Here is a 27802-nt window from a genome sequence, read left to right as displayed (position 1 = left end):
TACATGCCTTATAACATTTATATACAAGCGTTTACAAAGAAACTAGAGCTCCCAAAGGCATGTCATTTGACTTTTCACGTTTGAAGAGCCCGCATACATGAATGTCTGGTTACGCAATGCCTCCCCAGTGCGCAGCTGCAGAGCAACCCCAGCTGCTCTGAGATCAACAGCAACCACCACAGCACTTCTTTCTTCTTTCATGGTGACACAGCTTATCATGGCTAGTGGATAGTCCTGGGGATACCACTGTAGCAAAGAAAAAACAATGGATTAAGTTTAATATAATGATAAATAAGAAGCAGTGCAATTGATCCCTTATGAAAACTCTACCACCTCCTCAGTATCAATTGAGCTCTAAAAGAATCCTTCAAGGTAGGTTGTCCTCATTTTATGTTTAAAGATATCAAGGCTCAGAGAGTTTAGACATCTCTCCAAATTCATTTAAATGGCAGTTTAGCAGGCTGAACTTCAAATCTAGCTCTGGACTTCCCAGCTCTGAATGATCTGCTTATACCACACCAAGACACCCCTTCAAAGACTAGGAAAATAATTATATTGTAAAGTACCTTGGAAAACCCAACTCTCTTTACCCCTTTTTAAAATTAAAACTGTTTTTAATTTATTGTCAGTCTTCAAGAAAATAAACCACGTCTTTAATTCAGTTGTAGCTAATAAGTTCTGTTTAAATAAACATTTCAGCTACATTGTGGTTATACAGGCTTTCTTGGACTTCCCTGAAAATCTACCGTCTCTTCAAATTTATTTTCTCTATGATAAGTTGACCAAATTCCTAGGGAAATGGACATAAATATACATTTAGAATAATGTTCAATTATATATTAGAGCTTTCAAAGGTCAGTGAGTAAATATTGCCAGACTGTTACATAAAGTATTAAAATTCTGCATTACATTTACATCTATTCACTTTTATTATACTTTAAGCAGTTCTGAACAGCTGCAGTTTATGGTTAGGAGAGATGGGACAGAGAGTTAAGATCAATTTAAATCTCCATCTTGGCTGTACCTTGGAATCACCTGGGGAGCTTTAAAATACACACTGTCTGGGTCACATGCCTGGGGATTCTGGGATTCTGACATAACTGGCATGGGCTGAAGTCATGGTATCAGGTGTCAGGCTTCCCAGGTAATTCTAAAGAGCAGCCAGGAGGAACAAAAAGGAAAGCAACAAAACCCCATAGAATGTACACCACCAAGAGTGAACCCTGATATAAACTATGGGTGATTACCTGTCAATATAAGTTCCTCAGTTGTAACGAATGTACCAGTCTGGTGGGGAATATTGATGATGGGAGTGGATATGGATGTTGGGGTGCAGGGGTGTATAGAAAATCTCTATACCTCCCTCTTAATTTTGCTTTGAACCTAAAACTGCTCTAAAAAAATTAAAGTCTTTAATGATAAAAATTAAGCATATAAAGTAAATAAATAAATATTAGGAAAAAATAAAACATCTTCCTTAATTTGGTAATAAGAAAAGTAAATAGATATGGAAATGTCACTACAAAAATGTGTAGTCAAGATAATATTAATTTAATCAGTTCTTTTAATTTTAAAGGGGGTACCTACTATGTACCAGGACTTTTCTAAGTGCCTTACATCTTCTGTGTCATGTAGACAAAATCATACTTAAAGGAAACTGTAAATATTTGAAAATCAGAAAAACTGAAAATAAATTAATCCAGACCCAAAATTCAAGACACTAAGAAACAACAATAATAAAATCAAAGAAAGGAGATAATGAAGGAAGGAAAAAAAGACATAAATAAACCAAATGGAAAATTGAAATTAAAAAATTAAGATCACTTAACAATCAAATGTTGAAAAAAGAAATAAAATAGACAAATCTAATCTGGCAAATAATCTAAACACATGAAAAAGAGGTAATATATAAACAACATTGGGATTGAAAAGAGTCTAGCTATAGGAATAAAACAATTACACAAGCATGCTCTAGTGAGTTAACCTAATATCTGTATAATTTTAAGATAATTTTCTATAAAAACATAAATTAAGATTAGTTCAAAAAATACTCTGAATGCCTGACTAGGGAAAGCTAGTCATCAGCAGAGAAAAGAACAAGGTACTCCATCATTTACCACCAATAAGGACATTCTCTTTATTTATTTGTTTTTAATTTTTAAATTTTTATTTTATTTTTTTTTTTTGGTTTTTCAATTACAGTTGTCCCATTTTTCCCCCATTTCTCTCCCCCACCCAGCCCACCCGTTCTCCCACAATCATATCCCTCCCCGTTGTCCAAGGACATTCTCTTTAAAATGAAATGTGTTCTTTCTCTCGTTCCCCTTTAGAAAAGAGACTTCCTCAAAGTCCCACATCAAACTTCTACTGCTGTCTCATTGGCCAGACTTTAGTCACGTGGCCAAAGAACCTTGGAAAAGGTAATCTTTCAGCTGGAAAGGAAAAAGAAAGAGTGAAAGGCAGAAAGATAAAGAGATATTGGAAGATGACTACAAATATCTATTACAACTGGCAACAGTCACCTAGATAAAGTAATGGAAAATAGATAATTTCGTATTTTTTAAAGGCACAAGAATAACACCCCCAGAATATTAGTGTATTAAAAAAAACAATTGAAAGATGTAAAGGAGACCTAAATGAAGGCATTGAATGACTCACATGTGTGTGCATGAAGCCCTGCTGGGCCTTTTAAATACTTAAGACATACATGCGGTCCTCCATTCCCACTCTTGCCCCAGCCCTTATATATTAGGAACATGTACGGACAGGGGAATAGGGTGGGGATTCCTATTTTGTGTTTGTAGGCCCAGGAAATTTTCTTTGGTAAGGTGAATGAGTAAACAGCTGAAGGAATGAATGAGGAATCTTTATAGGTAACAAAATAAACAAGTGAGCTAATCAGATTTAAAGTAATAGAAAAGAAAATGCAAATCAGTCTATCTAAACTCAAACCATACACACATTTCTTTAACTGAGTGCCACATGAGAAATGTTTTATTTTTTAATGTTTTTTGAAAATCTCAATTATGTTGACTGTAATCTAATCAGCCTTTTAAATGGAATTATAAACTAGCAACCTCCGCATCACCTGTGCTGTAAGAGTGATTCCAGCCGAGACCTGAAATGAAACGATTGAGTGTGCAGTGAGGTCAGCAGCTATGTGTGGTGTAAAGGAGAGAGGGTTTCATGACGCTGAACTATAATTGGTGGTATAAATGCCAGCAAGCCAGCCTGGCAGCAAAAGGAGGGACGGAACTGAACTCGGTACTATCTCAGGAGCAGAAGTTACATTGGCACTTCTGTGCACTGGTGAGAAGCACAAGATTCCTTATAAAACACATAAACCTCCAGCAAAATGTTTTTTGGCATATCGAATGCATTTATTATTTAAAAAAATACACTCAGTTAATCATACTGTGTGATTTAAATTATGTAGAAGAAGCTATGTAAATATAAAAAGAATGAAAACAGATATAAGTAAAATGATAATAGTTGTCCTTGGTTGTTGAGGTCATTTTTTTTCTACATTTTTTTTTATTGAGTAGTTATTAGTTTCATAGTTGAAAAAAGAAACTTGAAAGTGAATTTTGTAAAATCAAAACTTTATAGCTCTATAGACAACCAATTAAATTATTAGACCTTATAAAAATCTGATAAACTGGAAAATTAGGAGATAAATATATTTTAAATCAGCAGTTGTTGTATATTGTCGGTAATCTATTAGAATGATAATTTGGAAAGATATGTACATGTTACCCAGGAATAAAGTTAACAAGAAATATACAAGATCTATGTTTGTGATGCAAATATAAACTATATATCAATAAATGAAGAGAGAATAGATTATTTTTGCATGGAACACTCAATACTATAAAATTTTCAATTCTTCCCATATTAGTAAACCATTAAAATGAAATTTCCGTACAAATTCCAATGAGATTTGCTTTAGAACGTGACATGGGAATTCCAAATCCATTTGGAAGAAAGGTAGAGGAGAAATATGTTTCAAAAAAGAAGAAAACTCAATAATGAGGAAATACTTGTCTTTCCAGAAGTTCTATAAAACTGTAGAAATTGTAACAGCTTTGGACAGTCACATAAAAAGAAAGAAAAATTAAAGGAGACCAGCCTGTATTTGTATAATTGACTATATAATATAGAAGGCATTTCAAATCCCAGAATAATAATGCATGTTCAATAAATAGTGCTGAGAATGGTATTTGGAATTAAAGGAAGAAATGTAAGAACTTCAACTCATAAGTACATATGTTGCATATGGACTAATGATCATGTGGATTAATGAATGACAAATTTATATGATACATGCATTAGGTAGAAAAAACAGGGATATATTTTATAATTTTGGGATAAGGAAGTCTTTCTTATATAAGAAGTAAAATTCAGAAGTTGTGAACAAATATCGACAGATTAGACTCTATAAAAATTGAGAACTTTAGTGAAGTAAGTTGAAAAATAACAAAGAAATTGAAAAATGAACAATAGGCTAGAAGGAAAACATTTGTAGCATACATAGTCAATGAAAGGTTAATATAAAAAGATAAGCAACTAAAAGTGGCAAAGAATATAAGTAGGCAATCCATAAAGGAAGGAATGCTTATGTCTAATTAATAGGTAGATCAGTCAGCCTCGCACATTCATCATGACATGCAAATTAAAACATCAATGAGAGCCCTTTTTTATATATCGGATTGGTGAATATCGAAAAGATTGATAATATGCAGTAGTTGCAAGGTGTGGGAAAAAGAGACATTTTTAAATGTGATAGTAGGAGTGTCATCAATTTAGTGAGCCTTTGGGGGAGAAAATTTGAGAATAACTACCATATTTTTTGCACTATAAGATGCACCTGACCATAATATGCACCTAGGTTTAGAGGAGGAAAACAAGAAAAAAATATTCTGAACCAAGTGGTGTACTAAAATATTTAATAAAATATAACAGAATAATATTTCAATCATGTAAAGTGAACAACAGTCAACAGAGGTACTAAGAACCATCATCATTGTCATTAACAAATGAGGAGAGGCTTTAAGGTTCAAGTACTCTTCTAGGTTTCTGGGAGCCCCAAGAACACATTATTGCTAGTGTCAGCATTTATGAAGCTCAGTTGCTCACAGTCACTGATATCACTTTCTTCACTATCTTCATACTGACCAGACTCCCTGAGATTCAGCAGTAAAGTGGGATAATTAATCATCCTTAAGGATTTCTCATGGGCCCACCACTTCTTCTTCCAACAGCTGTCGCTACCGCTGACAGGTCAGGTAATACACATCATGGTGTGTAAAGCAATATTTACTCCATAAGATGCACAGACATTTTCCGCCCACATAAAAATTCGTCTTCTGGAGCGAAAATTACGGTATTTAAATAACTCAGCAATTTCACATCTAGATTTCTATTCTGTAGAATGGATTGTGCTCATACCCATGGAATGTGCACAAAACATTATTTGTAAAACTGAAAAATTATAGTTAACTGAATGTCCACCTATGAGGGGTTGGTAAAATAAATTATGGTTTAGCTGCACTATGCAATACAGTGCAGTGTCAATAAGGACAAAGTAGACCTGTATGTACTAATGATAAAAGTTCATGGTACATCATTAATTAGAAAATTGATGCATAAGTGTATACAGGGACAACTTGATTTGATTTTTAAAAATTCTTCATACTATGTAAAGAATGGAAGATTTTTACCTTTTATTTTATAAACTTATATATTGTTTTAAATTGTGTTAGTCCCGTTTCTTTAAAACATTTGTTTTAGCTTTAGTATTCAAGACTATCTAGTCCTGACTGGTGTGGCTCAGTTGATTGGAGCATTGTCTGGTAATGGAAAGGTTGCAGGTTCGATTCCCATTGAGGGCACATACCTAGGTTGAGGGTCTGGGCTCCAGTCTGGATGGGTACAGGAGGCAACCAATTGATGTTAGATGTGTCTCTCTCTCTTCTTTCCTCTCTTTCTTCCTCCTTCTACAAGCAATGAATAAAATGTCCTCAGGCGAGGATTTAAAAAAAAGATAAAAACTAAGTATCTATCAGTCCACTTCTCAACTTTCCTGACCTCACTGGGGCCCAAGCTACCCACCGTCTCTCTTCTGTTTTTAAACGATCCCTGGAGAATGTTTAGAAACAGCAAAGCCTGGGCTCCATCTCAGAATAGGTCAGAATCTCAGGGGGAGGTGGCCTCATCAGTATCAGAGAGCTTGTTAGAAATTCAGATTCTCAGGCCCCACCCCAGACCTATTTTATCAAAATATGCATCTTAAATCATATCCCCCACATGATTCATTTGCCCATTAGAGACTGAAAAGAGTTCACTATTTCACTTATTGACCTAGAGTAAATTAACCTCTCTAAACTCCACTTTGTTTAACTGTGAAATGGGGATAAGTATCTGTGAAAGCTAACAGCTTATGTGTGTGAAGTACCCAGTGCCTCACCTGACACATAGTAGTTTCTCAGTAAGTGGTAGCTTTTTCATGCTGGCTACTTCAAACTGTGCACCTCAAAAGTGGAGACTCACTTGACTGACCTCCACTTACCCATCATCAGAGAATCCTGGGCTCTCCATTCTCCCTGAGAGACGTACAGATCGATGCTTGGGATTCTTAAAGGCCCAGGTGGTGGCTACTCTCCAGTACACCCATGGGATTCAGTTTCCCCAAGTTCAACTGTGTTTTTACCCAGAGGCAGCTGGGTGTGTTCCCAAATCTGTTTATGCCAGTAGGACTTGTACTTGCTACTGAATTACATAATTTAATTAAATATTATGTAAACCGATGAAATATGAGCATAAAAAGAAAGTTGTTTATATGAAATACTAAATTGAATGCTGTGAAAAGATGTGATAAATGCAAGTTTCTAAACATGGGTGTGGGTGAGACAACTGTAAAACCCAAGAAAAAAAGAAATCATACACATTTATGACTGTATTCAGTTTGCTTTGCAAGTTTCTCAACATTTTTACTCCAATGTAAGATAATCGAAATTGGAACTCATGGTTGATGTTTTGTGGATGAGTTTAAGAAAGACCCGTTCTCCTGTGCTCACACAGAAGGCCTTGGCTCTACATCAAAAGTTTGGGGATGAGTGTATATTTATATGTTTCAGGTCAAAATAAAATGTTTCAGGTATGGAGAGGTATTTCTTTTACAGATTTCCCATGTGGTCTGGTTACTGAAGACTAGGCGCTCAATGGATACAAAGAGAAACTTGATTATCTTCTCTCCAAACCCTCCTCCTTTGTACCCATTGAATGGGCTGATTCCTTCCCTGTCCCTATGTGATGTCTCAAACAGCTCCCCCAGTCACTCCTAGCTGTGAAATGTCCTGAGGTCACCTTGGTCCAAAGGATGTCTTGTTTTAGTAATTAAAATGTTCAGTATAGTGTAGTAAACAACTTCCAATTTTTTTCCCTTTCCTGAGGTGAGGTCTGATTCAAGCCAAGAAGCCTGGGTGGGGTCTTGGGAGTCAGGCTCAGAGGCCATTAGAGCAGGCTGGCATCTTTCCTCTTTCAACACTTTCCTCACTAGCTGCCTTTCCAACCCCTCCAGGGTTGGGCCCAGGGAAAGGGGTTAGGACAAAGAGCACAGTCTTCCATGGATAGTTCATCTGTGATTTGGCATCACTGCTCAGTGGACTTGGTGGGTGTTCAGGGTTGACTCTCTCATGAGATACTTTTCCCCATTGAGAATCCCCATTTCAAACTCCATCAAACAAGGGCGACTACTCCTCTCTCTGTTCACTTTCACTGCCAATGTTCAATCCTCAGTTTTCTAACTTGAGGAGCCCTCTAGAAGGCCCTTTTGTGGGGAGGTCTTTCTTAAGAAGGCTCCAGACCAGCTCTTCCACATGAACACGAACAACCAACCAGAAAAATCCTCAACTCCCTGTCCCGTTGCCCCCCAGCTATTGTATAACTACAGGTCTGGTCACAATAGATTGCCTGTTGGAGAGTCAGATACCCAGGGTTTCCAAGTACAGTTGTTTAGACTGTAAACATTGTTGTTGAGGTAAATGGCAACCTGTAGAGTTGTGCAGTGTGCAACCTGAACAGCCACCCTCAGAGTTCAGACACTAGGCCACTGAATTCCAGAGGACCCAGATGAAGCTCTCAAGTGACCTCCTCAAAGCCTTTCTCATCTGGGTTGAGAGGGTCAAGTCACACGTCTCCACCAGCTAAAATTAAAGTGAGAAATGCTATGGCTCTCCAAGAACTTTCTCCATAAGAATCCTGTCTCTTTGAGTTCTAGCCTTCTTTGCAACCTCCTAGCTCCATCTTAAATTACATCTAAGGGTCACAAAAACAAGTTTTTGGTCATGTGATTTATATAGGACACTTAAGTTTACATTTTGTTCTTATGCTTCCTTCCAGATAAGGCAGAAGCTGCTCTTGTTACACCTTGAAGTGATTTTTTAAATTAATTGACCAACTGTGGACCCAGTTGCTACTGGACTGGGCACACAATATGTAAGAGGATGAGCCATCAGAAGGAAGCCAGACATGCAGACATATTTCACAGAAATGCTATTTCCCATCAACACAGTTGAGATTGTCCTTGAAACATCTGTCATAACAAGTCTGAGTAGATGGATAAGGAAACCAGGCTGGGGGCCTATCGGTGTACAGATTGAATGTCCATATTTACTCAAATTGTTATCATGTCTGTTAAAACTTGGTCTGGCAAACACCAAAAAGACATAAGAATGGAATAGTATTAGCTTTTCTTACTTCTCTATATTTAGAACAATTGTTTAAAAGGTGCCAGGCCAAATATTACTAATTTGTGTCATGCAACAGCTTTGAATACTTTCAAAGGGTCATGGCTCTTAAACCACTTAGGATGCAGCAAGAGATATTTTTAATTTTATGATTCCTGTCTGTTCTCTTGTTCAAGTCATCTCATCATGGATTAGAATCTGTGTCTCTCTAGCTTATAAACTTACTTCTTCCAGAGATTCTGTACCATAATTAGAAGATATTTTTGATAAGAGACAAAGCAAATATTAACTTCTTTATTCAGAGAAAGGGGGAAAAGACATATTACCTGCCCAACTATTATTCTTGCAAATCCCACACTGCAGAAAATTTTTACTCTGTTGCTCTGCTGTTCTAGTTTTGGGGAATACCTAGTTAATTTCCTTAGAGGTTTCACACTGATTGTTGGTTTAAAATATAAATAGATAAAATTATCAGCACCATTGAATTTTTTAAAAGAAGTCAGTGTCTATGCCCTTTAAATAACACTTAGTTACACGATGCACTTGGCTGCAAGAGAAGCTGGGAAATAGAAACTTTATTCTAGGTGGCAGTGTGCCTACTTAAAAATTGGGTAGTGCTGCCACTAAGGAAAAGAGGGAAAACAAATGTTAAGGGAGGTAAGTAGCAGCCTCTGCTACAATGTAGTTTCTCCCTTTTCAGCCCTCTCTTTATCCAAACTGGCAGATTTTCCAAATCAAAAGGATTTTATCACTGGTAAAGGCATCACTCCTACAAACTTGTAGAGAAAATGAGAAATTCCAGTCTTTACTACCATCCTTGCTCTGGTTGTGGCCATGTGTCATAGCGGAACACATGCTGATGACATGCAGCTTGAGAATGCCCTTGCTAGAGCTGTGAAGAGGTTGTTGTCTAGGTCCATACTCCCAGGCTCAGCCACATTTCCAAGGCAGAGCAAGCACCACCTTGGCATGGCTGGGTCCTGGGGGTGTCGCCCTCAGTCTCACGCTTCTCCGGAGCCAGCCTTCCCTGTGTGACCTGAGGCCGGTGGCTAGCCCACCTCTTCTTCCTGCTGAGCTCCTCTTGGGTCCTTGTGGTCCTGTTTGGTCAGCCTTTTATGTTAAGGTTAGCACTGCAAGAAGCATATTTCCTTCAAGTCCTTCTAACTGAAGTGAAACTATGTGGCCAGTAGGTGGATAATGAAGCCTCCTTAGTAACCTTGAGGTCCAAAGGTACTAGAGAGGAGGGGTTGCAAACCTGTGGCCTGTGTTTTTATTTTGGTAACATGGACACGTTTTTCTTTTTTTAAATAGCTTCCAACATTTGAATATTAGACTATTTCTGAATTTTCTACTTGTTTTGAAATTAGAATCTAGATATTAATCAACTCTCTCCACATATTAGGACTGAATTCCTGCATGGCAACATATAGTAAAAACACTGTTTCTTAGTATCCTGTGATAAGAAACACATTTGAAAATGTAGGCCCTTAAATTGTACAGAGGGTCCATTGATAAGGTGGATCAGACAGATAATCCAGATATGCTTAGCTAATATACAAAGGCTATTCTAAAAGTAAAAGGTAAACTTAAACTTCTCATGGACTCCCCAAAAATGCATTGCAATCTCCTCTGCCCCTTGGAGAAACACATACTGGTGGTGTCTGTGCCCGATTCAGCTGACCAAGTCCTCCAAATGCTGCAGGACCTCCCCAAACATTATCTCCTGTGTTGAAACATCACCAGCATCCTCAGGCCAATTCCCTGTGTTTCCATTATACCTAATACTAACTAGTTAGCCTTTTTCTGATTACAAGATGGGGGGGACACCAAAAAACAGAATTTATTTATTAAAAATTGTGTATTTATTCTTACATGTCTAAACTTCAGTCACCTTCAAAGTACTCGCCATTTGATGCCATATACCTGTTGAGACATTTCTTCCACTGCTCAAAATAGTTTTTGAACTTGTCGATTTGATGTCTTTTAGTGCTTCTGCCATTTTTTATTTCACCTATTTCACATTGGCAAAATGTTTACCTTTGAGGGCTTTTTTCATCAGGAGAAACAAAAAAAGTTGCTTGGGGCAACATCAGGTGAATAGGAAGCGTGGGGCATGGGGGTCATGCTGCTTTGGGTCAAAAACTGCTGAACACGCAGTGAGATGTGGGCAGGTGCACTCGTCATCCATCATGAACTGGGCAAACATGTTGAAAAGTCTTCAAAAAAATTTACTGAAACTGAACTCAGCCTCCTCTCACAACACCAGCTGATACACTGATACAGATGGTTCTTAGAACACTCACCTAGCAGGAGAAGCCTGTACTGGAAGGGGCTCATCCTCCAGAAGATAACTTCAGGTATTTTTTGGTTCCCCCTCACATGTAGTCATCATTCATTTGTCTACATAATTGGACTGTGAATGACTTGAAGGAAAAAGATTATAATTTATAGTGTATTCCTAGTCTCTGAGCCAGAATAGCTATTAATGTTTATTTTATAGCATATTATCCTTCAGGTCTCAGATTAAATATCATTTCTCTAAAGAAATCTTTCCTGACTAATGTGCTTTACCAGAACCCCTCTTATGTCTCCCAAAGGATGGTGAACTACCCATTTTCAGCACCCATCTCAATGGTAGTTATTTGGGGGGAATTGTTTATCACTGCCATCCCTGCAAGATCCATGAGGCCAAGGTCTTCATTTTCCTGTTCCCCTATATATTCATCCCTCTGCCTACCTAGTTACAGGTGCCCAGAAGCCACGCTCAAGTGGCTGGATGGCACAGTCACAGTAGTCTGGGGCCCTGAGTTTCCACCATAAACCCCTGTGCTTATCTATCATCTACCTGTAAATTCTATGAGGAGTAGTCATGCTCCTTTTGCTCACCATTGTGAGTTAAATCCAGTGTCTAGTTTAGTGCCTTGTGATCACATCTTCTCGGCCCACCCTACTTGAGCCACTACCTCTGCCGCCAGTTCTGTGCAAACCTCCACCCACTTTGTGCAGGTAGAATCTGTCAGTATTTTACCTGGGCCCAGGCCACGTAGCTCTCCCTTCCTGCCCTGGTGCTTCTTCAGCCCAAGGTGTGGATTCTTGGGATAACCCACTTAACACACAAATATCCATAAGCCAGAGTGCAGGATGTTAATGCTTGAGGGGTGAGGGGGTAGCCTTGGCCAATGTGGACAATTATGAAGTCCACTTCAGAAAGCTTCTCAGGCAGTCAAGGGGTTGGTGCACAGTAGCCCACAATGCTGGCCAACACCTTAATGCATCCTTCAATGCTCTTTCCCTCTTCCCTTTTTCAGTCTCCTGGCCTCTCACTCCTGCTCCCTGGGATCACTTCCCAAATCAACAACCTGTCTCAAGCTCTGCTTTCAGGGAAATCCAGGCAAAAACATGAGGCAATAATTTTTTTGTTGAATGAATGAATAAGTGAGTGAATCAAATTTTAACCATTATGGATACATGAGTATATAACTGAGTTACCAAAAAAAAATCATAAATAATTATTTGCATTTGATATAGCTTCTAAGAACAGAATTACCCCCAATAGGTAAAATACTTTTATCCCCAAAGTCACCATTAAAAGAATTTACTTAGTAAAAAGCAAGAAGAGAACAGTGGTTGTCAGGGGAGATGGGAAGGAGGGATGGGGCATTGTTTACTGAGGATAGAGCTTCAGTTTGGGAAGCTATAAAAGTTCTGGAGTTGGATGATGGTGATGGCTGCACAACAATGTGGATGTAGTTAATGCCACTAAACTGTATACTTAAAATGGTTAAAATGACACTTTTGATGCTATGTATATTTTAACAACAGTAAAGAATTATAAGTATAATATAATTATAATGATAAAAACACAGTGGCCATGAACAAATATTGTTAGGAAATATAAATGTTGACAATACCTATGATGTGAGGGTGAGATTTTGGAAAAATGCTTTTTAGCTTCCAAACTTGCTCTACCTTTATTGTATTACATTCCTAACCTAATAGTGGTGACAACAATACTATTATTCTTGAGGTAGATCCAAAACATTAATATACATACATAGTTAGAAATCCCAATCATCATACATATTTAGTATACATACATATACATACTTTAACATTAAATTCTCAGTACAAAAGGAGGCTTGTTAACTATCTGGCTTGTCTTTAATAATGCATTAATGATGATATTAGAGAATTTTGTTTTGTTCTATTCAATTTTTGATTAATTAGGACTTAATTTTGACAGGAGATAGAGATCAGACTACAACCATTGTATGACTTGTTTATATAAAGGGTCTATTTATAACATATATTACACTCTGATATAAAATGTGAATATTAAAGGAAGCAGTGCTTTCACTCTTTATGAAGATAAATCTAATCTCCATTAATTACCTCTTTAATCTCCTTGTCACATCCTATTTTTATGATTGTTTTGCATTTTGTTATTGATTCTATGCTAACATTGCTGTTCCTTTCTTAAGGTGATCACACTTTCTTCCTCCACTACTGTGATTTAACTAAGACTATTTATCTTAAATATTTCCAAAAATTTAGTGATCAGTGCATGACATATTCTCTGAAATAGTCCACATACATCCTGCTACTACTCAAAAACAGAATTCTGGGATTCCAACCCAATTTCATCATAGTCACAATTTCTGTGTTCTTGGGTAGGTTGCTTTATTTTGTTTATGACTGACTTTTCAGCAACAGTGCAAACAAAATAATAAAGTTAGAAATTCCTAAGAATTCCTATCTGCATTTTTCAAGGTAATTTTGTAGAACACTTGTTTCATGGGATAGTCCCATGAAAATAGGTTTGTGGTCTAAAATATATGAAAAAAGACTGCATATTAATCCTCCTCTTAGAGATCACTAACGCACAACAGTATTTTAAAGGCTCTTCACCAAAAAACAAAACAAAACAAAAACAATAGTTTATTTTTGCTGATAAATGCATATATAACTGACTGTTGAATATTTTTTTAACAACAATTTCAACGTCCCTTGTAATGAAGACACCACAGAACATACTTCAGAAGGCATTGAGGTTTACATAAATAAAAGTTGCTAGTTCTGGGATCCGGTTGGGAGGAAGCAAGAAGGTCTTGGTGCTGTGGAGAATTACTTGTTACTGCAAAACCAGAACTGCTTAGGTGACTGTTTGCTGAGAATGTTCTAGTCTAATCTTCCAATGAAAACAGTCATTTTTATAAAGCTGCTTCTAACTTCAAAATAGTATTACAATTAGGGAATGGATCCTGATGTGAAGTTCTTCATGGCAAACTCAATTGCCTCCAGTGACTAGACAGAAATGAGCAAAGCCTTTCGGGGGCAGAAGTGGGGTAAATCACATGTGGGCAGTGGAAACTGAACAGTGGTGACATGTGCATGCCCTATTTGAAGGGTTCAGTCATACTCAGCTTCAGCTGTAGTTCCCATGTAGATGCACAGCCCAGTATTGCTAGGTTGTATGATTGATTGTTCTCGAAAAGCTAAACACATATACTTCTATAGAAACTCCCTTATTTTAAAATATTAGCTTAATAAAGTCTTAACAAAATACTTAGATAGGACAAATTCAGCCCATAGGGCAAGAGTTTGGAGTCCTCTGGTGTTCAGAAACGTGGACCCCTACCCTGAAAATTAGTCTAAGACTGAGAGAGTCATTTTCATCAGTTTGCCTCTGTTCTGATTAATGGGTCACCTCTTCCTGTGCCTGTCTTCTTGTCCGCTTGGGACCCAGCTTGATTGGAATATGTGGGGAAAAAAAAGGGAAAAAATGCATTTAATGAGGACATGAAGGGACCACCTCTATAGAAAAAGCATGGAGTTCAAAATAAAGAACCTATAATATCTGTTTTCTGCTCATTATAGTCCTTCCATCCCCTGGCTGGTTTGGCTCAGTGGATTGAGCGTCGGCCTGCGAGCTAAGTGTCGCTGGTTCGATCTTCCAGTCAGGGCACATCAGAGAAGGAAAACTCTGACTCCAAAAAACCTCCGCTGCCTTGCGGCATACCTCTTCAGGGGAAAGGCTAAGGGAGTAAACCCCGACAGAAAATCTGGAGCCGGAGTCCCTAAGGCGGTTTGACGTTGTAGTCAACACCGGCAACTCCTGCGGCGCACCTGAACCCAAGCTGTATCGACTCCGTCTTTCCCTTGGACCCTTCAGCTGCGAAGAGAGGGGGGGTCTGCTGCATGGGCAACAGCAGACCCTCCATATCACCCTGCCCAGGCTCTGTAGCTTCAGCTTCACTGGAGAGGACACTCCAGCGTCATCGCAAGATGTCGATTCAACACGGGAGGAGACAGATACCGTGTCACCCCCGAGTTGGACTGCACAGCCATTCTCGGCCGTGCAGATAAGACTCTTAAGAAGCTACACCATCGTCTCTCGAGACGGACGGCTGCCGACGATGACAATAGTCCTTCCAGCTGTTTTCCACAGTCTAAGAGAGCACATAGACAGCCATCAAGCTTTCAGAACATAATTTTAATAAATTTTTCTGTTTAGAAATAACTTGTACAACTTAAAGCTATTTTTTAATATGTTTTACTGATTATACTGTTAGAGTTGTCCCAATTTCCCTTCCCTCTGCTCCCCTCCACCTGGTGGCTCCCCTCCCTCCAGTTGTCCCCCCCTTTTAGTCCATGCCCACTGGTTGTGCATATAGTTCTTCTCAACCTCTTCCTGTCTATTCCATTCCCTCCTACTATGCTTCTTAATTACTGTACTATCTCTCTCACTCTCCCCCTTCCCTCTCCCTGCTGACCTTCCCTCAGTATGTTCCCCATACCTATAGTTCTTTTTCCACTCTTGTTGCCTAGTTTGCCTTTGTTTTGATTCCCTAGCTTCTGTTGGTTCTTGTGATGCAGTTTTCATTTTAATGTTCATAGTTTTGATCCTCGTTTTTCTAAACCAGTCCCTTTAACATCTCATGTAATAGTGGTTTGGATCTAATGAACTCCTTCAGTTTTATTTTGTCCTGGAAGCACTCTCTCTGCCCTTCTATTCTGAATGACAATTTTGCTGGATAGAGTATTTGTGGCTGTAGGTTTTGGATTTTCATTACTTTGAATATTTCTTGCCAGTCCCTTCTTGCCTGCACTGCAGGGTCTCCCTTGAGAAGTCAGCTGATAGTCTAATTGGGACCCCTTTATACATGATTCTTTTCTTCTCTCTTGCTGCTTTTAAGATTCTCTCTTTATCTTTAATTTTTGACAATTCGATTATAATGTGTCTTGGAGTGTTTCTCCCTGGGTCCAGTTTTTCTGGAACTCTCTGTGCTTCCTGGACCTGTACATCTATTTCCTTCCCCAAGTTAGGAAGTTCTGCTTATTTCTTCACATAATTTTTCAATTTCTAGTTCTTCTTCTTCGCCCTCTGGTAATCCTATAATCCATATGTTCGACCTCTTATAGCTGTCCCAGAGGTTTCTGATCCTCTCCTCACTTTCCTTGTTTTCTGTTTCCTCTTTCTGCACTGGTTGACGTTTGTTCCTTCCCTACATTCCGGTTTGTTGATTTGATCTCTGGATTTTATTTCCTCACCACTTGTCTCGTATGCGTTTTCATTCTTTTCAGTATGAGTGGCTTTCAATCCTTTCTCATCTTGTTCCAAATCTTTTGTTAATTCTGTAAGCCACCTAATAACTATAGCTCTGAACTTAGCCTCTGAAAGGTTTCTTATTTATTCATCTGTCAGATTCTTCATCTGTTGCCTGGTGAGCTGTGTCACCAGGATTTCTATAGTTGTCTGCAGAGCCTGTGTACTCATCACAACCCAGAGACTGGTGGCAATCCGCAACCTTTTTCGAAGCACCATGGCGCTTTGTGTAGGGGCGGGGGTCCAAGATGGATTCCTGCCGTTAATCTCCACTAGGAGACCAGGATCCGTCCTCCCATCCTCTGGGCCTCATCGTCAGAAGGCAATGCGGGGGTTGTCTTTCCCAGCACTGGGGTCACGAGCTGCCAGGGCTCGACTGCAGAACAAGATTGCTCTCTGCCGCTGTCCCTGGTGCTACCGCAAACAGCACCGCCTGATTTCCGCTCTTCCTACCTGTCCGACGAGCACCGCTGGTTTATAACTTCGTACACTGGGCTTCCGTGTAGTTTTAATTTCTGGAATTTCTAGTTATCTTTTGTTTTGAAGTAGTTGCATTCCTCTCTAGTTGTAGAGGGAGACCAAGCATGTCAGTCTAAGCCTCCATCTTGGCCGGAAGTTCTTAAAGCTATTTTAAGACAACATAAAATGAATCCCAACTTGCATAAATACAAGCTACTAAGGTTTCAAGGTTTTGTGATTTCCCGGCCTTCTTTAAAAAAGAAAGTAAAAGGAACAAGAATAAAAATGATTGCTAAAACTTTACCAAAAAGGATCACATCTTACCTTTCAGCTTCTATACATCTTTCATAATGGTAATAGCTCTTGATGATGGTGAGATAAAGAAGAAATATTTTAATGCAGTTGAAGCTCAGACAAATAGCTGGTAGAGTGAAAAGGGAAAGTGTGGCAGGCAACATAGAACAGGACCATCACTTATCTAGGGCAATGAGGGAAAGTGAATTTTTAGTCTTTTAATTAACTTTATAAGGTAATTTGACAATGGAACTAATGAGAAAAATGAGAAACTAACCTTTGGAGTCTTGTTTAATCTTGTTTCAATCTTGTTTAATTCCAAAGTTAGTGTTATTAATGCAATCAAATGGGTCAGTCGTAGAGTGACATAATTTTCTTGAGCACTGCCCACATAGTAGGCACCATGTGTCCATTTTTTTAATGGACACTGCAGGGACCTTGTTTTCTAGGATCTCACAGGCCAGAGAGGAGAAAACCACATTATTATGTGGTAAGTGCCACTAGAGATAGCTATACCCATGGCATTACAGAAACATGGGTACCTAACACAGTCTAGGAAGGGGGTGGAAAAAGGGGAGGCTGGGAGGTCAGAAAAGGAGTCTCTGAGAAGCAGGTAATTGATGGAGAAGATGCACCATTCAAAACTTGTCAATAAAGAAGGTTATTTTTAAAAAGATTTTATTTATTTATTTTTAGAAACAGGGTAAGGGAGGGAGAAAGAAAGGGAGAGAAACATCAACATGTGGTTGCCTCTCACACACCCCCAACTAGGGACCTGGCCCACAACCCAGGCCTGTGCCCTGACTGAGAATCAAACCAGTGATCCTTTGGTTCACAGGTCAGTACTCAATCCACTGAGTCAAACCAGTCAGGGCAAGAATATTATATTATTTTAACTCACATGAGCCAGTCTCTAACTTTAATTAATCCAACCACTTTGTGAGGAAAGCAAGTCCTCCAAATAATAGCCTTCTATGTTTTAGAAAGGTTGACTTTGCAATGCTGCCACAGCAAATGAGAGTTAGTCCTCAGCTTTCATAGGCTAATTGTTCTTATTTGATACCTAACATCAATATTCAGTGACTACTCCTGCAATCCATTGGAGAACCATGCTCTGTGTTTTGAAAACTATGTTATGCTTTTAAAAGTGCTTGCAATGGACATGATTTCTCCTTTACAAGTGTGTCTTATTCAAAACAATATTGCCACCTTTAAAATGTCACAATAGAGCATGTGGCTTGCAAGTGTCCTCATACATCAAGAACCTCTTAACAATATTGAGCACAGACCTAGTGCAGTTGACATGTCTAGATGCTGTTGGTATAGGCTGTATGAATTCACTGAATTAACTGCAGTTTTCATGAAGGTTTTTACTTCATTAATTGGCCTCATTGTTTATTTTCCAAAAGTAAGAGTTTGGTGGGACCTTTGAACACATCTGTACTGCTGGGTTGGTCTTATCGTAGTCAATGATTTTTGTTTAAAATCTATGTGTTTGAATAATAAAACATAGCCCTTTGTTTCACCTTGAAAAGGCAATGTTTCCAGCCTATCTCCTGAAAATTCTTGGCATGGGGATTCTCCTAGCTCTGCCTGTCTTATTTGTTTTGTGGAGTCACTAACAACCCCTCTTGCAGGCAAAGATTACTGATCCCACAGTAAAGATGGAAACAACATTCATTGTTCCCTGTGACCAATCCCTGAGCCAATCTTTCTGAATAAAGACAAATAGATAATACTGCCATGACCCAATGTCACTGAGGTCTCCAAGCCTTGACCTTTCTAAATCACAGCCACTGGGAAGTTTGATGCCCTCACCAGAATTTCAGGGAATTTCCCAGGGCCTTGGGTCATACCTGTCACCTCTGACTCCAAGTTACTGTTTTGTTGAACTCTCTCAGAGCTCATCTCTATAGTTCTCCTGTCATCTCTATTCTGTGCCAACCTGGGTAGCTTCATGGATTTCCACTCAAAAAACTCATGCGGGTCATTTGTGTACAGCAGACTTGACTGAAACTTTTGTGCCATGAGAGGATTTATAGTGCATAAATGCAAACAGGTGAAAATGGATCATTAAGCACCTTTGTTGTTACAGATCCTTCAGCCACCCAGTTCTGCCATCAGAAATTCTTCACTTGCTCCTCTTTTTCCACAGGCTACAGCTTTGTATCATGTAGGGCAGCCCCTGTCTCCCTCAAGAACTCCACCATCTCCATGCTTTCCTGTTGTCCAGTCTGCCTCCTCTCAGCTTTTCTCCCTCAGTTCCTCTCATTTTATTATGCAGAAGAGCTGAGCTCCTGAGATAGTCAACTGAATAACTAAGAAGAAAGGAGCCTATTGAAAGGATATTGGCAGCTCACAGAATTATTGCTGGGTGGCCAAAGAAACACTCTAGGGGGACTTCTGGTCAAGATGATGGCATAAGTAAGCACAGCTCGCCTTCTTGCACAACCACATCAAAATAGCAACTAAATTATAGAACAATCATTATTCAGAACCATCAGAAATCAAGTTGAGCAGAAGTCTGACAATTACATAATTAAAGAAACCACATCTATTCAGACTTCTAGGAAATGCATAGATGTGGAACAAGCTGTTCCCACAACCACAAGTGGTGAATAAAAATTTGGGAGGGATATCTCTGGAGTGAGGAGTCCCAACCCCACACCAAGCCCCCAGCCCAGGGTTCCAGTGCCGGGAATATAAGTCCCCTTAACTTCTGGTGACAAAAACCATCAAGGGTTGAGTCAGTGGAAGAAACTTCTGGAGTCCCAAGCAATTCCTCTTAAAGAATCCACACATGGATTCACTTACTCAGACTCACTCCCTCTGGGCTCCAGCACTATGGTAGCAGCTTGAAAGTCATCAGTGGCATACAGGGAGAAACTGAAGTGTCTGGTATCAAGGAAAGAGCTAGGGAATAGCTTTCTTCCAGACAGAAAGGTGGGCAGAGGCCATTGTCCTTTTTCTGAACTCTGTGGAGATACCTTGAAGCTCTGTCCCACCCAACTTATAGCTATTAACAGTGGTTTTTCTATATGAATGGCTGATCTTGGCTCATGCTTCGCAACTTCCTTAATCCTTTCAAACAAGCAACAGCTGGACTCAGTGATCCCCTAGCCCCTGTACCTCTTGCTAAGTGGCCCCAGGCATGGCACTAGCAGCAGCCAGCTTATATTCACAGCTGGGCTTTTCCTGGGAATCTCCAAGCCCAGCACAAGTAGCAGCCATCTCATATTGCTTCATATCCAGACAGGGTGGTTCTGGGCAAAACACAGGTTGAGGCTGACCTTGGCCTGCACCACCTAGGAAATCCCAGGACCTGCACACCCATTGGACAGCTACAGATCACATCAAAAAATGACCACTCTGCTCCTGCACAGCTGATCCTCCACAGAGGGCAGAGTTGGTAGTCAGTGGTCACAATCAATCCTTGCAGCTGACTGGCCTGGGTAAATCCTTCCCATTTACCTGCCAACAGAAAGCAGGGTTCAACTATAAGAGGAAGGTTTACTCAGCCCACATGAAGGGTGTACCTTGAGTACCCAAGTTGGGTGAAAGGGGAGGCTATGCCACCGCACCCTATAGGACACTTACTACATTAGGCAATACTACCGAGACAGGGAATCATAGCAGTTCTACCTAATACATAGAAACAAATACAGGGAGGCTGCCAAAAGGACAAGACAAAGAAACATAGCCCAAAAGAAAGAACAGATCAAAACTCCAGAAAAAGAACTAAACAAAAGTGGAGATAAGCAATCTATCAGATGCAAAGTTCAAAACACTGATTATAAGGATGCTCAATGAACTTATGTTCAACAGCATAAAAAAGATCCAGTCAGGAGGATATACTAATTGAAATAAAGAACAATTTACAGGGAAACACTAGTAGAGTGGATGAAGCTGAGAATTAAATCAATGATTTGGAACATAAGGAAGCAAAACACAACCAATCAGAACAACAAGAAGAAAAAAGAATCCAAACAATCAAGGATAATGTAAGCAGCCTCTGGATCAACTTCAAGTGTTCCAACATTTTCATCATAGCTTTGCCAGATGGAGATGAGTAAGAGCAAGAAATTGAAAATTTATTTGAAAAAAATAATGAAAGAAAACTTTCTTAATTTGGTGAAGGACACAGACTTGCAAATCCAGGAAACACAGAGAATTCCAAACAAGAGGGATGCAAAGAGAACCACCACAAGACACATCATAATTAAAATGCTAAAGGTTAAAGATAAAGACAAAATTATAAAAGCGGTTAGTTACCTTTACCTACAGGGGCATTCCCATAAGACTGTCAGCTGATTTCTCAAAATAAATTTTGCAAGCTAAAAGAGATTGGCAAGAAATATTCAAAGTCATGAAAATCAGGGACCTAAAGCCAAGATTCCTCTACCCAGCAAAGCTATCATTTATAATTGAAGGGCAGATAAAGACTTCCCAGACAAGAAAAAACCAAAGGAGTTCATCACCACCAAGCCATTATTATATAAAATGTTAAAGGAACTTATTTAAGGAAAAGAATAAGATCAAAACTATGAACAATAAAGTGGTAATAAATACATATCTATCAACAACTGAATCTAAAAAACAAGCTAAGCAAACAAGAACAGAGGCAGAATCATGGATACAGAGTACATTTTGATGGTTGCCAGATGGGAGGTTGGTGTGGGGGAATGAGTGAAGAGGTAAGTGGATTAAGAAGTACAAATAGGTAGTTACAGAATATCCAGGGAGATATAAAATACAGTATAGAAAATGGAGCAGCCAAAGAATTTATAGCATGAGCCATGGACATGAACAATGATGTGTGTGGGGATTGCCTGAAGGAGCGGGGGTTGCTGAATGGAGTCATCAGAGGGGGAAAAACTAGGACAACTGTAATAGCATAATCAATAAAATATAATTAAGAAATTTTAAAAAGAAAAAATAAAAACTAAGCAAAAAAAAAAGGAAATAGAAAAAAAGAAACACTCCAGAAAAAAGAGAGGAGTGAATGAAATGCACCTATAATTTAGTTGATTGGCACACCTGAAGAATCCATACCGTGAAATGAAAAGGAGCCTTAAGACCAAAGAGGCACAGTCACACTGAGAATACTTTTATAAAATTCCCTTGCATGAACAACAAAAACTCTATTTATCACCCATTTAGCAATTTTCTAAATTAACCAGTTATTGAGACTATCACATGCTAAACACTGTGTGACTACAGTTATGAAAAATTCATGCAATTGAAGTGGTTAAGAGCACAGACTCTGGAGCCTGTGCAATTTTTGGTTCCATCCCTTACCAGCAGGTGCTCTAGAATAAACTAAAATTGTTTCAGTTTTCTTATCTGTAAAACAGGAATCCTATCTGATAAAGATGTAATGAGGATTATATTAGTTTATACACAAAAGTTGATAGAAGGGCATTATATTAGTGACCTGTTGTTGCACAAATTAGCAGCTTAAAACAACATACATTTATTGTCTCACAGTTTCTATGGGTCAGGTGTCCCCACAGAGCTTGACCAGGTCCTCTGCTTTAGGGCCTTACACAAGGCTGCTATCAAGATAGCGGCCAGGGCTGACATCTCATTGGAAGGCTCATCTGAGGAAGGATCCACTTGCAAGTTCATGCAGGGGTGGTTGGCAGGATTCAGATCTTTGGGGGGGTATTGGACTAAGGGCTTCATTTTTTCAGCTGGCTGTTCCTTTCCCAGGCATCTCCAGCATGGCACTGGGCTTCCTCAAAGTCAGCAAGGAAAGGCCCTGGCTGCTGTGGCTCAGTGAATTGAGCATCGGACTGCGAGCCAAGTGTCGCTGGTTCGATTCCCAGTCAGGGCACATGACTAGGTTGCACGTCAGGTCCCCCAGTTGGGGGCACAAGTAGAGGCAACAACACAGTGATGTTTCTCTCCCTCTCTTTCTCCTTTCCCCTTTCTCTAAAAATAAATAAATAAACAAACAAACAAACAAATAAATAGATAAAAAAATTTTTTTAAGTCAGCAAGGAAGAAAATCTACTATTAAGATGGAAGTCAGAATCTTTTGTAATCGAATGCATAAATCACATCCCCTCACCTTGGAGCTATTCTATTGTTGAGAAACAAGTTACTGCAGATGAGGAGATTATATAAGGCTATGAATTCCAAAAGGCAAAGATTATTTGGGGTCATTTTAGGAGCTACCTACCACAGGGACCTGGCACAGAAAAAGCAGCAATACACGCTAGCTTTTGTTATTTGTGTCACTTACTGTCCAATGAGGAGTTGTTGAATTGTACCATGGAAAGGGAAATAGAAGGCACTGTGAAAGCACAGAAACTGGGATTAAAAATTTAAGCAAGAACTTCTTGAGTAAGTGATATTTAAGCTGAGCTTCAAAGGATGAGTTAGGAATCATTAAGCAAAATGAGGGAAAACACCACTCAGGCATGGAAAGAGTGAGCATGAAGACCTTAAGGCAGAACAGTGACTGTGGTATATTTGAAGCACTTGGAGAGAACTGATTTTGCCAGAATGTAAAGAGATCACAGATGTAGACAAAGATCAGGTGGCTGAAAGTCACTGTAAGCCGGACAAGATTTGGGTATCTTATCCTGAGGAAACAGAAAGCATTTGAATTTTCTGCAGGGGAGTTACATGATCACATTTGAAAATAGCAGACTGGTTACACTGTGTGGAAAATGGACTGTAGACAAGCAAGAGCGGACATGGGAAGGCCATTTAGGAGGATTTTGCACTAGTCTAGGTGAGAGGTGGTGATACCTTGGGCCAGAATAATAGCATGGGAGATAAATTACAGGTACATAATAACAGGACATGGTGATTAAGCAGATGTAAACAGGGAAGTGCAGGGTAGTGAGGAAGAGGTAAATGATCATCCCAGATTTACCCTTTAAGGAACTGGGTGAGTGGTGGTATATTCACTATCAAAGGAATTATTGTAGAAGGAACATGTTTGGGGGGGAAAGGATGACTTTAGTCTTGGAAATAAGGAGTTTAAGGAGCCTGTGAGATATTTAAGAGTGTATGAGCTCATCTGCCAGTTGCAGTTTTGAGGATAGAAGAGAGTTGAGGACAGCTCTGAAGTACTTTAACCTTCAAGGGTTGGGTAGAAGACTTTCCTCCAGGAAATGAGAATAATAAGAAACAACTGGGGCATTTGGAGAAAAATAAACATCAATGGAAAAAGAGCATTTTTTGGTAGGAGTGATTGGTCAACTGTGTGGAACATTTCTGAAAGGTCAAGCACTGGCAAATGTCCAAAAACAACTTAGCGACTCTGGGTTATTTATGACTTTGGCTAACTCACTTTGGTGGAAGGGCAAAAAGGGAAGCCTGGTTGGGTTGAGCTGAGGGAGAAATGGGAAGCAACAGGACAGAGGCAGCAGGTGTAGATACGTATAATACATCTGTGAAGTTTGCCTATGAAGAAGTGGAGAGGTATTATGGCATTTACTAACTCAAAAGTATAGTTTGTTGTATTTGTTTTAAGTAGGAGAGTTTTAGTACCATCAGTGATGGAATTTGGCTGGCAGATATGGAGGGGTGGGTACTAGTGAGTGAGGAGAACTGATAAAGCAAGGTTCCTGAACTGGTGGTTGTGTCTGCAACCAAAAGCACTAGACAACGGGGCTGGGTTTAGAAGGAGGGCTTTTCCATTTTAATAAGGCAAAGAAGAGAGGTTGGAGACTTCTACCAGGTAAATTGGAAGATTTGGTGTTGGAATATTGTGTGCATTCTGATGGAATGGCTTCTATTTCTTTTTTAACAAACCATTTTCTTTCAAATGTTTAGTAGCAAGCACTCTAAATCCTTGCTAAGTGTGGTTTTAGACCAGCAATGCCAGCATTACTTGTGAGTTGATTAGAAAAGCAGATCTTGGGCCCCCCTCCAGACATATCTCATCTGAATCGATATTTAACAAGGTCCATAGGTAATTCCTGTGTACCTTACAGTTTGAGAAGCAGCATTCTAATGGACTTTCTATTGGTAGTATGAATTGAGAAACTGCTAAATTATCAAAGCCATAATCTACAACATATGGGTATATTTTGAGGACCATGAATTATTGTCCAACCATTCTTTTAGCTATAAAAAACTTTTTGAAAAGACACATTTTTTGCTATAGAATCCAGGTGAATTGGTATAAAAAACAACTAGAATAAGTAAAAAGCAAAATATCACAATACTTTCCATATTTGTATTTTACTGTGTTGTCAGTATTATTTATTGAGTACCTACTACATGCTAGGCATTCTCTTGGTTCAGGGGTCTCAGTCATTAATAAGAAGTCCCTGCCCTCAGGACCTCATTTCCCTCATTTAGCTCACTTTTCTGTCTTCCATATAATACTTCTTGGTATACATCCTCAACTCTTTTGTCCTCTAACTTCATCTTATTCAACAGTCATTCATTCATTCATTCATGTGTCCAGTTAATAATAATTTATCATCTACTATGTGCCAGGCACTGTTTTAGGCATTTGGGATTCACCAATGATCAAAATAGATAAAGATCCCTGTCCTCATGAAGCTGATATTTGAATTGAAAGAGAGATGGGCACTAACAATAAAAAGAAACCAATTGCCCACATTGCAAACTCCTTCTCCAGTTAAATCCAACTCTCTGGTTTCTCTGCAGCTGATTTTCGTTGAAGAGAAACATACAAGCATGCTGACAGCCTCAGATTGACAGTCATGGCCACTATCCTCAGGTGGACTTCCTATCCTGCCTGGTAATTCTAGCCCATGTTCTCCCTCACTCTTCTAGACAATTTGATACTTTCTCCTCCTCAAGCCACTGATACCACCTACTCTACGCTAGTCTTTGCTAATAACTTAGCTAATATTTCTAGTCTTTTTATAAAACTCTAAATTCTGCTGAAGTTATACTCCTCAAATTCCAGAACATTCTCTCTAAAAATGTCAATCTCATTATGGCATACTTTTTAAAAACATAAACTTTAATATGTAGGTCCCCATTGCGTTAAGGATAAGAATCAAATTTCTTACTATACATTACAGCCTATTGTCCAGGCTCCTTTCCCACCCATATTTCATGCCCCCTGTATTTCCAGCACATCAACCACTGCAGGAGTTGAATGCTTGCATAGGGTAGCTACTCTGTAAATGTGTTTTGATTGAAGTATTTCTTAGATTTTCCATTTTTGCCATTTATTCTTCCAATTGTGTTCATAACACTGCCTCATATAATATTTGATTGAAAGGAATCACTCAGCGTTGTTCCAGTAAAGCTGAAATTAATCATCATGAACCCTTGAAGGCAATAGTGTTGAGTCCAACACCTACTTCTTTGAAGGCCCTTTCCATCATCATTTATCGTTATCATAAATACTGAGATAAGGCTGATTTTTATCATAGTAAGAATAGAGTTTAATGCTCTGGGCTTTTACTGGAGTTGAGGAGGTGGAAACAAGAAGAATCACTTTGGAGTCACCCTTCATTAGCTTTATGTAAACCATAGAATTGAAAACTCCTCTGATTTATTTCTGACACATTCTGGGCTGGAGATTTATGGGTGGAAGCAAAGAATTAAAGGGAAAAAACAAAATAAATTTTCCTTCTAAAAAGCTGGCTGTAATTCAAATAGAAGTGGTAACTAAGATGCTCTCCAATGAGTTGCAAGTTGTAAGGAGAACCAGAAGCCAATACATAGAGTCTAGTTGTTGGAAAAATATCAGAGATGACCGGTTGCAAGTGGCCAGCCAGAGTGAGTCCCTTCTGTGTCACTCAAGTCCCATAGCTTCTTTTACTTCCATATCTGGTTCCTTTTCATTATGAGAACCTAGTTGTCATCAGAGTTTTTCTTCCATATTTTTAAATAATTTCCCCGAAATTTCTACCCATTGGGCTTAATTTTTGACACCTTAAGCTACAAAAATGTTAACTGAACCTCCTTGTTGCACAACAGCCTCCAAAACACTAGTGCCCAGGAGTCTCATGTGTCCTGAATCCTCTCTTAGTCCTACCTTTCTGCAGATGGTCCCAATATGCTCAGCTCCGAAGTTCTCTTCATTCCAGCCACCTCCTTCAGGCTGCAGGACAAGTTCTCAGTGTGCCAAGGTGTCAGAGCAATGCTTAACATGGGCTCTGACTAATGAAGAATAACCAGAACATTTATTTTCCATGATCTATGTTTCTATTATTGCAGCCTAATATCAGGTTAACTTTTTTAGCAGCCATTTTGCACTCGTGGTGCCTATTAAAAGCTTGTGGTAAATTATAATCCTCTGAATTTATTTTTTCACATGCAGTGTTGCTAAAGTAGATAGTATGCCAGCCTGCATGTGTACTATAGGATGTATTGATCCTAGCTCTCCCTATGAATCACTGAATAATCAAGGACTGGTCATGAACTTTACTCTGTTGAACTAGATATTGACACTAATAATGCTAGTGTCATCTGTGAGGTACCACAGAAAGCACCTTGTCCTCCTAAACATGTGCCCTTCTATTTATAACCTCAGCCTTCTCAAAGGACCTGAGAGGACAAGCTATTTACTTTTCTAGAGGCTAATTTTTATCCACAACTGTTCCTTGCTCTCACCAAGTACTTGCACTCCAAACCCTGTTCCCAAAAGTTAAAATACCCACATAATTAATTTTCTTTCCTCATACCCAGGTCGATTGATCTCTCGACAAAACAACAACAAAAACTGGGCAGGTCAAGAAACCCAACC

General features: G+C 39.1%; 1 long non-coding RNA gene across 1 annotated transcript; it reads right to left on the bottom strand.

Annotated features, from left to right (window-relative positions):
* On the bottom strand, positions 1 to 27498 carry LOC150007184 (uncharacterized). The gene is made up of 2 exons (XR_016511795.1): positions 27092 to 27498; positions 1 to 246 (listed from the first exon to the last, which is right to left on the bottom strand). It is a non-coding gene; the product is annotated as an uncharacterized LOC150007184 (long non-coding RNA).
* Between the last annotated feature and the right edge of the window lie 304 nt (positions 27499 to 27802).

This window comes from Furipterus horrens, unplaced genomic scaffold (assembly GCF_987537825.1).
Source record: "Furipterus horrens unplaced genomic scaffold, mFurHor1.1.pri manual_scaffold_6, whole genome shotgun sequence".
NCBI lineage: Eukaryota > Metazoa > Chordata > Mammalia > Chiroptera > Furipteridae > Furipterus > Furipterus horrens.
This window is presented reverse-complemented; position numbering and strand designations above follow the sequence as displayed.